This window comes from Microcebus murinus, chromosome 2 (genome assembly GCF_040939455.1).
Source record: "Microcebus murinus isolate Inina chromosome 2, M.murinus_Inina_mat1.0, whole genome shotgun sequence".
NCBI lineage: Eukaryota > Metazoa > Chordata > Mammalia > Primates > Cheirogaleidae > Microcebus > Microcebus murinus.
Window position 1 is genome coordinate 98,461,324 of NC_134105.1, and position 12,686 is coordinate 98,474,009.

The 12,686-nt window shown below is 45.4% G+C and overlaps 1 protein-coding gene across 2 annotated transcripts in view; it reads right to left on the reverse strand.

The window, feature by feature from the left end:
* Positions 1–1,756, reverse strand: part of PDZK1 (PDZ domain containing 1) — a 31,353-nt gene extending 29,597 nt beyond the window's left edge. Inside the window, exons 1-2 of one of the 2 annotated variants that reach the window (XM_076000048.1) lie at positions 1,414–1,756; positions 857–940 (exon numbers count right to left, since the gene is read on the reverse strand). The gene's annotated coding sequence lies outside the window, so the exon portion shown is untranslated. Of the gene's footprint in view, positions 1–856; positions 1,095–1,413 lie in introns of those variants that run through there. The other variant, XM_012761911.3, reaches the window with a different exon arrangement.
* Positions 1,757–12,686: the final 10,930 nt, after the last annotated feature.

A 12,686-nucleotide genomic window follows, 5' to 3' on the forward strand; every position in this document is an offset into this window, starting at 1 on the left:
TTAAGTCCCTTGACTCTTTGCTTAGGGAATAAGCTACTAGTGCTTCCTCCCAAACCTGCCTGCACCACAGAATCATCTAGAAGAGCTTTAAAATAAAGATTTTTCAACCCACAACTAATGGAAGCCGAGCGCACTGTACTGGGGAAGGGCACGCTTGTAGGCCTCGTTTGGGTGAGGCAAATGCATTACATGTAACCAAAATGTTTGTACCCCATAATATCCTGAATTAAAAAAATAACGATTTTTCAGATTCACACAAGTCCCAGAGACTTAGAAATTCCACAGGCTAGAGCCTAGGGAATCTATGTTTTAAAATTCTGCCAGCCTAGAAATTCACTGGTTTTTCTCGTTTCTTAGTGCTATAATGTGATAGAGAGGAGACGTGCTTTTTATTACCCAGTGGGAAAAACAAGTTAGGTTGTACCCTTTAAGGACTGCTTCCAGGAGAAATTCTCGTCAAATGCCCAAGGCCCTCACGTAGTAGGAAGGTCCTGGGAGCGTCTCCCTGGTAACCCGTGAAGTCTGTTGTCTCACTCCCCTTTGGCGGCACATCAAACTCCCATACAACCCTGGGAAAGCTTTTTCTGAGATCAGTGTACCACTTCCTTTGTGAAGCAGACCCTCAACTGCAAGGGTCAGGGGCGCCTCCAGCAGAAAGGATCTTAGAGTGTGGACGATCCCTCACCCACCCCCACTCCTGCCTCCCAACCACCCAAGGGGCCTGGCTCCTTCCCCCGGGGCCTCTCTTCTGCCCTGGACAGCCAGCTGCTTGCTTGGAAAAAGGAAAAGGGAAAGAGAGAAGGTCGTGCAGGCCCTGTGGCCAGTGCCCTCAAGGGGGACACAGAGTGGCTCTTACCTATATTGGGAAGGAAGAGGAGCTGCTCTGTTCACTCGGGGATTTTGTCTCTGCTGGTGAGCACTGGTCTTGGAACTCACTGGACTTTGAACGAAGATTGATTTAAAAGCTGATGTATTTAACAGGGACGTGAGTTCAAGTGACCTCTGTCCTGCTTCCTGCCAGTGGCTGGGCCCTGAGCTGGAAAACCTGACAAACCCTCCACAAACCCAGTGCTGCTCCGGCCCACTCTGACTGTGGGACAGCTCGCCACTTCTCACCTGCCGCTCCCAGACAGAGGAGGGGAAGGACACCCCGGGAGGAGGTGCCACTACTTCCTGGGCTCTCTCCCTTAGGCAGATGCCTTGGTCACACCCAGCCAACCGCCAATCCCACCAGGAGCCTCTACTATCCCCCATCCCAGGGTCGGCCGAGAACCATCACACACCAAGGCCTTCCTGGGGAACAGCAGCCTGTGCAACCCCCACCCAGCAGCCCGCCAGTGGGCCCATGGGCCCACAGTCACAGCAAATGGGACAAAACCTCCCAGCCCCTCCCTCTGCCCTGGGAGTCCTTACCTGCACCCAGGAGCTCAGCCAGCAAAGCCCGAGCTCTTACTGCCCAGGCTTCCTTCTTTATAACTCTCTCCCCTGCTAGTTTTCTCTTTCTCTTTCTCACCTGAGGGTGCTGTTTCTATTCTCCAGCCTAACGATAATTGTCTTCCCCCTCACATACTCAAAGCCCCTCAGGCCAGCCCAGCAGGGTAGGGAAAGGCATTTTCACAAGTTCTTCCACCCTGCTGCCTGGTGCCACCTGCTCAGCCCCAGCCCCAGCTGCAGGCAGCAGCTGGCCCCTATCAGCAGCATCCACGCAGACGGCTCCGCACCAGGTTTCTCACTGACCAGGATCCTCAGCTCTCACTGCAAATCAGGGCAAGAGCTTGCTCCAGGCAGTGAGGCAAAGTGAACCCACAGCCCAAGGACTGGGTGGCCTCACCCCTCCTCCACCCACACTAGAAGAGCCACTTGTCTTAGCTGGGCCTTGGCTTTGCCCCCAACGTAGGCCTGGGCCAGTGGTTGCGTGGTTTACAGTGACGAACATCTGAGTGGCTTCCTCATACCAGTCTTCTCTGCCTTGAGGCTATGCCCTCTTGGCCTTGTCTTCCAAAGCACAAGGGTAAAGTGAGAAAATCTGGATTTAAGATCAGAACACCTGGCAGGGCGTGGTGGCTCACGCCTGTAATCCTAGTTCTCTGGGAGGCCGAGGCAGGCGGATTGCTCAAGGTCAGGAGTTCGAAAGCAGCCTGAGCAAGAGCAAGACCCCCGTCTCTACTATAAATAGAAAGAAATTAATTGGCCAACTAATATATATAGAAAAAATTGGCCGGGCATGGTGGCGCATGCCTGTAGTCCCAGCTACTCGGGAGGCTGAGGCAGGAGGATCCCTTGAGCCCAGGAGTTTGAGGTTGCTGTGAGCTAGGCTGACGCCATGGCACTCACTCTAGCCTGGGCAACAAAGTGAAATTCTGTCTCAAAAAAAAAAAAAAGATCAGAACACCTGAGTTCAAACTGGGACTTTGCCACTTTCCAGGCGTTTGATCTAGAGCAATTCATCTCTAACTCTCTGAGTCTCACTTACCTTCATCATCTATAAATCGTTATTTTTAGAAATTTTTTATATTGAGTCAAAATATCCCTCACCTCTACCTCTCTGGACCTACACAGATTAAGTTCTGTCTTTATTCCACATAGCAGCTCTTCAAATATTTGAAGGCTGATGTATCCTCATAAGCCTTCTTTTCTCTGGGATTCAACAAATGTCCCTCATTCCATAAAGTGGTCTGTCTGTGCAATGACTTCAAGAGGCCTCACTCTGGACCTCAACTGATTTGTAAATTTCCCTCTTAAAAATCAGTGCCTAAGGCCGGGCACGGTGGCTCACGCCTGTAATCCTAGCACTCTGGGAGGCAGAGGCGGGTGGATTGCTCAAGGTCCGGAGTTCAAAACCAGCTTGAGCAAGAGCAAGACCCTGTCTCTACTAAAAATAGCAAGAAATTAATTGGCCAACTAATATATAGAGAAAAAATTAGCCGGGCATGGTGGCACATGCCAGTAGTCCCAGCTACTTGGGAGGCTGAGGCAGGAGGATCGCTTGAGCCCAGGAGTTTGAGGTTGCTGTGAGGGAGGCTGACACTCACTAGCCACTCACTCTAGCCTGGGCAACAAAGCCAAACTCTGTCTCCAAAAAAAAATCAGTGCCTAAAGGGGAAATTTTTTAAGGTGATAGAATTGTTCTATATCTTTAGTAGGGGGGTGACTACACAATTGTCTATAATTACCAAAATTCATCAAACTATACATCTAAGATAGATGAATTATACTGCAAGTAAATAATTCTTTAGTTTTTAGAGAAAGAAGCCTAATTCAGTAAAATTTATTCTTGAAATAAATAAATAAGTTGAATGAGAAAAAAAAAAGACAGCCTTATAGTAAAGCTATTTCAAGAGGCTTCTCAGACCCATCCTTCTATTACCAACACAGAGTGAACAAACAGCCACAAGCCTTCATGCTGGAAGTAAAAGAGGCCTTGAAATGCAGAGACAGTACTGGTTCAAAATTAAATTAAAATGAGCGATTGGTTGTTTTTTATAATGGCAAAACCTTTTCCTAGTAGGATGTTGAACTGCATGAGATTTGCTCTCACTGAAATTTGAATTTTAAAAAATCTTACACCTATAAGTTGATCTGATCTGATTAATCAAAGCAGAGTAAGTCTTTTTACTGAGTACATAGATGTAGACATAAGTGAGAAGGGAAAACATCGTTATCTAATATGTGCCAAGTGAGCCTTTATATCCATTATTCTGTTTAAACTTCACCAGGACCCTATGAGATAATATCCATTTTATAGATAAGAGAGCTTAAATTCATATGGTTAATTACCCTGCCTAAGGTCACCTGACTCAGAGGCTTGCTGAGCCAGCATGGGTCCACAGCCTGTCTCCATAGGTGGTGGTGTTTGCCTCTGTGATAAGGCTCTCCTTCTCTGAAGGTTCTCAAGCAGAGGCTGACTATGAGCCAATCATGTTAAGAAAGATGTCCTGCATTGTTAGGGAAATTGGAGGAAGTGATTTCTTGGGTCCCTTCCAACTCTAAGATTCTGTGATCCTAAATACTGTGGATGCTAAGGCAACTCTACCCATGAGGGTGTGGGGTGTAAGTTCTAGTCCGTGAGTAGAGGGCCTATACATAAGAATTATAAGCATGGTCTTTAGCAGCAAACAGGTGCTGAATTGAATCCTAAATCTGACACTGAAAGCTTTGTATTTTTTTTATTGTAAGCTCAAGTTTGTCTGGGCTTTACCTATGGGAAACCTTGGTAGCCTGGGCCGTGGGTTTTCTTTTGGTTTTGTCAGGAAGCACCTCTTCATATTCCTGGAACTATGTGGAAAGGCACTAACAACCTGAGACCAATTATGTTAATTATGTGCCTTGGTTTTCTGGATTATACAAATAATTAATGTCAGTTACAACCCCAGCTTCCTCCTTCCCCCAAGGCAAATCCGTGGCTTGGAATTTGCAAAGACAATTATTTTTTCTTCCCAGAGTCTCTGGGCCAAGATAGACTGTTTCCTAGTTATCCCCCTGATCTCTTTTTTGTTTTCTATAAACATCTTTTTATCGTACTTATATATTACATTTATTTATTATTTTCCGTCTTGCCCCTACCAAAATTCCCCCGAGAGCAGGGATTTGTATTTTTGCCACTGTATGCTAAGTGCCTGGAATATAAGCCTAGCAGATAATAAGCTTTCAGAAAATGTTATTGAATGAATAAACAAACAAATATCCTTTTGCCAGTGGGGCTGGTTTTTTTAGCCCACCCTTTCACTGAGAATGCAGGCTTTGAGGGTCTCAGCTCTATGTACGGTTGTTCCTAGGTCTTATCTCCTGTCCCAAAGTGACCCCGTGAAAACAAACCATTTGGTTACTGGTTTGCAGCTTTCTCTTCATTTCTGGACCTAAGAGATTTATTTTCCTTTTTTCTAAGCTCTGTTATCTATTTGAAAAAATGTTTGATATATTTTACCCAGTATTTCTATGAACTTATAGAGGGAGGGTTTTTAAATTATCTAGTCTACCAGAAATGGTCCTACCACTTAGTTCTTTGCCTCTCAGAGATCCAGCATTTTCATCTGTAAAATACAGATAATATTTTACAGTGGATTGCTCAGAGACTTAAGAAGACATTTGTATAGTGTTCAGACCTGCAAATGCTCAGTACATAATAACATTATTATCATTTTTTCAAGAATAGGCCCTCTTAATTTATGGGCACATATTGTATAAACAGGCTTATAAAAATAAATGGGCTAGAAGTACACGGTGGGCAATTCAGGAATATTGGGGGGCATTATGGATGGCATTCTTGCCTGTCACAACCTAGCATTTTATGCAACTGGTCAGAAACAGAGAACTAGAAAGACTTCCTAATGTTTCCCAATATTTTCCCCACCATGTCATGCATAGATATTGATAATAGTTGTATAGTTCACAAGGGTGAACAGCTAGGGGTTTTCTGTTCCTCTCTCTCCCTCTGGCCAGCTACCCCACACTCTACCCCGACTCCCCAAAGGTTGAAGGGATCAATATTTTGACATACTTATAGGAAACTTTAAAACTATAAAATATCATTGAAAGCAACTAAACAAAATCTAGGTAAATGAAGATTATACCATATTCATGGACTGAAAAACTCAACACTGTCACTTCTGTCCAAATTGATCTACAGGTCAATGTAATATTTCCAGTCAAACTTACCAGAGGGTTTGTTTATTTTTGTTTGGTTGGGTTTTGGTGGAACTTGACAAACTAGTTTGAAAAATAAGAATAAGGAAGGAGTTGCTCTACTATATATCAAGATAGTAGAGTGACAGTAATTACTACAATAAGGTATTGGCACAAGATAAACAAATGAACAATTGAAATAGATTAGAAAGCCCCAAAACAGACCCACACATATATGAACAGTTGACTTATGACAAAAAACTAAAGTAAAAGCTGGGCTTTTTCCAACAAATTGTTTTGATGTATTCCTTTTATGTTTGGTTTATTTCATTCAACATATTTGTCAGATTCACCCATGTTGCTATATGTAGCTATATTTCCTTTGTTTTTATTTTAGGATTCCATTTATATAATGTCCAAATACGGAGCAGAACTTTGGGGGATGCCTACTTAGGTGGTAACACAATATCCTGACTTCTGAGATGCTGGCAAGATTTTAGTTCTTTTTTTTTTTTTTTTTTTTTTATATATATATCAGTTGGCCAATTAATTTCTTTCTATTTATAGTAGAGACGGGGTCTCGCTCTTGCTCAGGCTGGTATTGAACTCCTGACCTTGAGCAATCCGCCCGCCTCGGCCTCCCAAGAGCTAGGATTACAGGCGTGAGCCACAGCGCCCGGCCAAGATTTTAGTTCTTGAGCAAAGTGGTGGTCACACAAGTTTTATGATTAATTATTGAGCTATACATTTTTGCTTTATGCACTTATTCTGTGTATATATTATATTTGGCAAGGAGGTTAAGAAATAAGAAATTTTAAATATTCCAATATGTGTATAGCATACCAGGGTAAGAAGCTACAGCTCCTCAAGGCTGGAAGTGACCTCCTGAGGGTTTCAGCTGTACTTGGCCCTGTGTGGTCTATTCAAAAGGGATCCTCACCGTGGCATGCCAATAACCTACATGTGGCACACCAGAGCGATCTGGTCAGGAAGTTTGGATCTCTCTACCTCAATTCTTTTTAAATTGGAGTAAAATATACATAACAAAAATTTTACCCTTTTAACCATTATTGAGGGTACAGTTCAGTGGCATTAAGTATGTTCACATTATTGTACAGTCATCAGCACTATCGATCTCCAGAACTTTTTCATCTTCCCAAACTGAAATTCTTACTCATTAAATAATAACTTCTCATTCCTCCCTCTCCCCAGACTCTGGCAACACCTTTCTACTTTCTGTCTCTATGAATTTCACTATTCCAGGTGCCTCATGTAAGTGGAATCATAAAGTGTTTGTCCTTTTTGCGACTAGCTTATTTCACTTAGAAAATGTCTTCAAGGTTCATCCATGTTGTGATATAGGTCAGAATTTCCTTCCTTTTAAAGGCCAACTAATAATCCATTGTATCTATATACTACATTCTGTTTATCTATTCATCCATCACTGAATGAGTTGCTACCATCTTTTGGCTATTGTCAACGATGCAGCTATGAACAGGGTGTACAAATACCTGTTCAAGTCCCTGCTTTCAATTCTTTTGGGCATATGCCCAGAAGTGGAATTGCTGAATCATATGTTTAATTTTTAAGCCCCCCAAAATTACTGTTTTCCACAGTGTTCTGCACCATTTCACATTCCCACCAGCAATGCACAAGGGTTCCAATTTCTCCACATCCTCATGAACACTTGTTATTTTATGTTTTGGGGTTTTTTTTGTTTTTTTAAATGGGGGCCATCCCGACAGGTTTGAGGTGAGATTTCATTGTGGTTTTGATTTGTGTTTCCCTAATGATTAATGTTGTTGAGCATCTGTCATGGGCTATTGACCATTTCTACATCTTCTTTGGAGAAATGTCTATTCAAGTCCTTTATCCATTTTTTAAAACAAGTTCTTTTGTTGTTGTTGAATTGTATCACCTCAGTTTTCTGACTATGAAACAAAGACCCAGAATGGTGAAGTGACTTAGCCAAAGTTACCTCAAGATCACTCACAGCACAGTCATGGCTAAAACACTGTGCTTTTGCTTCAATGGCCAACGCTCTTTCTACCGCACCAGTCTGCCTGACCCAGTAGGGACCATCCTTAGTATCCCCGAATTTTTACTCCAACTTCAGATCCAATTGTCCCAGTATGACCTTGTCTTTTAGTAGCTCATTAACTTACTCCGAGCCTGGCATTTTAAGCTCCAGTAGTTTTCTGTCTCTGTCCAGGGTCACTGTTTATGACTATTCTCTATGTTACTCTGGCCTCATCCACCACCTGAAGAGGCAGCCTGTGCAGTTTGCATACCTTTGGAGGAATTTGTTAGGCCAGGGTCCAGATGCAAGACTGAGATAAATGTTTTACAGTGAGGTGATGGGTGGGAGGAGGGGTGATGCCACCCTGCTTTGCTGCTGCACACACTGTAGTCCCATATGATTGCTGATTGGAACTTTCTAGTTTTCTTCAGTAACCAGGTGTCAGGACAGGGGAGGCCTGAGGACCCCTGGAGAGCTATGAATTATTAACACATGCAGGCTAGCTGCAAAGCATATTTTTTTTCTTAGTCACTCACTCACTCACTCCTTTTCCCAGCAGAGGGGTCAAAATACACAATCTTTTTCCACCTAAAGAAAAACTGAGGCGCAGAGCAAGAACATGCCATGTTCTGGGTTCCTGAATGGTCCGAGGTCTGGGCACTCTTGGAGTGTGGGTTAAAAGGGTATTTGATTGGCCCTTTCTGAGAGATACAGAAATGATCAGTGGTCCTTGGGAAGTCTAGACCCTGTCTTAAAAGGCCAGCTTCTCAAGGGCCCCCAGAGGGACAGGCCAGGGGAACAGAAGAGCAAGCCACGTGCCAGGGATCTCAAGGCCACAGCCTCAGCCTGACCTCAGCGCGCACAGAGCCAGGGGACCATCCCATCTAGAGATAAGGGGTCACTGAGGAGGACTCAGGAACCAGGAGCAGCCTAGTGGCCCAAGTCTGTGGCATGACTGGAAGACACCCCTACCTGAAAGCATTACCTCCATCAGTGCAGTCCCAGTGCCCCGACAGTCCAGCTTGGAGCGCAAACTCATCGTGCCCACCCTGTCTTCCCCACTGCTTGCAATTCCAACACGCCAGGGAAAAGCAGTGTTTGTCTTCATTGTCCACTGAAGAAGGTACATTTTCTCCTCAGAAGCCCAAGTCAGGATGAGGACGGTCCCGTGTGATTCGCCTTAGGGTGGAGTGCAGCCTCCGTGCCCGCCAGCTGTAGGCATGCCTGCAGCTCCATTCTCAGAAGCGCGTCCTTTGCTGAACACTATCTTTTCCTTTCCTCTGAACCAGTTGGAAACATCCAGAAGGGTAAAATGTTAAACCCTTGATCCAAAGACCTAGGCATCAAGAAGGCCTGGGATTCCCAGTGCGTGTAGTAAGGCTGAGAAAGAATGGACGTCTCCAAGTGTGGGAGAGCAGTTTCCCCTTCTCTGACCAGAGAGAGAGCTGGGATTCGCATGGAGCGGCGTGCGGGGCGGCTCTGAGGAGGCGATGAGCAGCGGAGGATGGGGGATCTGGAGCTGCGGGGCCACACATCCTGTTACTTTGGTGTCCAGGAGGCAATGTGGCCCTGCATTGGGGAAAGAAGCCTCCTCCCTATTCTTCACACGACAGGGTGTGGCTTTGCCGTGGAGAGTAGGGGGAGCCCCAGCCCGCAGGACAGACAGCTGTGACTGCAGCCATTTCTGCCATCGGGCTGGTGCGTCCTGGAGAAACTGTGTAGAAATCAGTGTGCGGAACAGGTGGTGGCGTTCAAGCCAGCAGCCCCACGGGCCTGGTCTCCCATCAGCAGGAGGCCTGGCTGCAAAGTAACATGGTGTCCTCTATGACCACGGAGGGGCAGGGCAGACTCTCCAGGACACTTCAGTAATTGGGGCAGACAGATTTTCTCTGCCTTCTATTTAAGAAAATAGAACTTGAGCTTTCCTGGTGAGTCATTCACTACAGACTGGAAATTAGAATAGAATACAGGCTGAGAAAGATGTTCTTCTTAGGGCCTGCCTTGTCATCCTGACACCCAAACCCCTGAAGCTGTCACCCCCATCTCCACAATAAAACAGCTTTGACTCCCTATTCATATTATATTAATATAACCAAGGACTCTGTGCAAGAGGCCAGCAGTGACAGTCAGTGGCTGGAGGCGAGCACTAAAATGTCTACCCAGCTTTGCTCTAAATGCCCCCTGGCTCTGAGGCTTGGTTACCTTCAGGTATCAGTTCACTCTGAACCTCCCTTCTCCAGGGCAGAAGCCAGGCCTCCCACCAGGCCCCTGGAGCCTCTGACTTGCTTCATCACCGCCACTGGTGCTGCTCACAATGCCACGGCAGTCACAAAGCAGGGTAAGCCCTGGAGCAGGCCAAGGCCAGGGGCACTGTCCCCCGCCAGCACCCCACGGACTCACACACTCTAAGAGCCTCCTGCGGATGCAGCCAGGGGAGCCACCAGGGGAAATGCAACAGATAACACACGGACACAGCCTCTGGCATCTTCATTGCCTAAAATCCAATATAGTTGAGTGAAATGTAGAAATGGTCACAAAAGCTAAAGTGACCTTTGGCTGCAGTGAACAGATGAGATTCTGACTAGGCTGAGGCAGGTGGCAGCTACTCTGGAGGCTGAAGCAAGGAGGATCGTTTGAGCACAGGAATTTCAGACTACAGTGAGCTGTGACCATGCCACTGCACTGCAGCCTGGACAACAAAGCAAAACCCTGTCTCTAAAGAAAAAAAAAACAAAAAACCAGACCAGGCGTGGTGGCTCATGCCTATAATCCTAGCATTCTGGGAGCCCAAGGCAGGAGGATTGCTCGAGGTCAAGAGTTCAAAACCAACCTAAGAGCGAGACCCTGTCTCTACTAAAAATAGAAATAAATTAGCCAGACAACTAAAAATTATATAGAAACTAAAAATATAACAACTAAAAATATAACAACTAAACAATAACTATAACAATAACAATAAATATAACAATGAATATAACAACTAAATATAACTAAAAATATATAGAAAAAATTAGCCGGGCATGGTGGCACATGCCTGTAGTCCCAGCTACTTGGGAGGCTGAAGCAGTAGGAATGCTTAAGCCCAGGAGTTTGAGGTTGCTGTGAGCTAAGCTGATGTCACAGCACTCTAGCCCGGGCAACACAGTGAGACTGTCTCAAAAAAAAAAAAAAAAAAAAAAAAAAAGGCCCACAGGATAAATATTAGGGAGGCTGTGGATGACCAAGAGGTAGCCTGTAATCTAGCCACTTCACTGCTTCAATGGTGTCCAAAGAAGCCCCATATGTCCCTATTCCTTGTTGCTTCATCTTGTTCCTCTAACCCTGCCTTTTGAAATCCTGCCTTCTTTAAAAGCTCAATTGCAATATCACTTCATCCATGCAGAGTGCCTAACAGTGTCTGGCCCATAGGTAGACTCCCTTTCTTCCTTCCATCCTTCCCTCCTTCCTGGGTTTTCTCTCCCTTCTAGGGTATTTACAGTTCGTGGTGCATTCTGCCTTGTCTCACGGCGACATGCACCTCTCCCAACAAAGCATGCTCCCCTTGAGAATAGGCCCAGCTCAGTCACCAGCAACCTCACAGTGCCTGGCACAGTAACATTCAGTGAAGAGTGATCAAAAGCAGCATTTTAAAAGAACTATGCATGCAACTGTCTGCAGGATGGATGGACATTGCATGACAGGTAAGAAGGAAACCCACTGTGATTCAGTTTTGAGCCTTGAGGTCTTTACAGAACTTTGAGGTTTTCACAATAACCCAGCATGAATACATGTGTGTCTGCTAGTACTCAAGGGGCCCCACCTGCACACATCCACAGCTCTGGTTAGCTTTAACTTCTCTTAGTGTTAGCAATAATCAATATAGCGCATGGAGGATGAGAAATGCTGAATGCTCATAGCCAACCTTTGGAAAGACGTTGCACAGAGCCACATTTGGACAAATATCCATTTTAGGGAACAGATGTCATACATTTGAGCACTCTCACAGAGACAGCAAATAAGGATGCTGGTATACTAGAGACCAGGCCCCAGTTTAGCAGTTTATGTCTGTGGGGCTAGGTATCCTGTGACCAGGATGATGGTGAAAGACCAGATGGGGGCCGGCTGCAGTGGCTCACGCCTGTAATCCTAGCACTCTGGGAGACCGAGGTGGGAGGATTGCTTGAGGTCAGGAGTTCGAAACCAGCCTGAGCAAGAGTGAGACCCCATCTCTACTATAAATAGAAAGAAATTAATTGGCCAATTAATATATATAGAAAAAAATTAGCCGGGCATGGTGGCACATGCCTGTAGTCCCAGCTACTCAGGAGGCTGAGGCAGTAGGATCATTTGAGCCCAGGAGACTGAGGTTGCTGTGAGCTAGGCTGACGTCACGGCACTCACTCTAGCCTGGGCAACAAAGCAAGACTCTGTCTCAAAAAAAAAAAAAAAAAAAAAAAGACCAGATGGGGTGAGAGATGCCCCTTCTCAACATGGGTTCCCATCCCCCACACTACTGGAATGGACTCATTCTTCTGTGAAAGCTGAACACCCTGATGGAATAAGGAAATGTTTCTGATGTCTGTCTCATCTGATGATGGCTTCACTGGGGCCAACTGAGAGTGCTCAAACCCCAGAGCATTTTACTGTTTTTAGGGCCACAGAGTACTATTTAATACAATAACAGGAATAGCAAGGGGGAGAGTGACTCTAGATTAGTTATGGAAAATTTCCCTCTACCCTCTCCCCCCTTGAGCTTCTGAGTAGCCTGGCACTGTTTGGCAATCATGACACCTCTTTGTTCCAAAACCACAGGGCTTCCTGTTGTGCTGGGGTCCTTTGGCACAGGGACTGGCCCAGCCTTGCAGGACTTAGAACCCAAAGCTTCTAATTCTCAGACCAATGCTCTTACCATCTAAAGGATACTACCCTAGAATTTAGGAATAATCATTGCAATCTCTCCAGCTAACACTGACCAAGAGGGAACAGAACAGAATAGAAATGGGTGAGGAAGGCCAGGAGTGGTGGCTCACATCTATAATCCTAGCACTCCAGGAGGCCGAGGCAG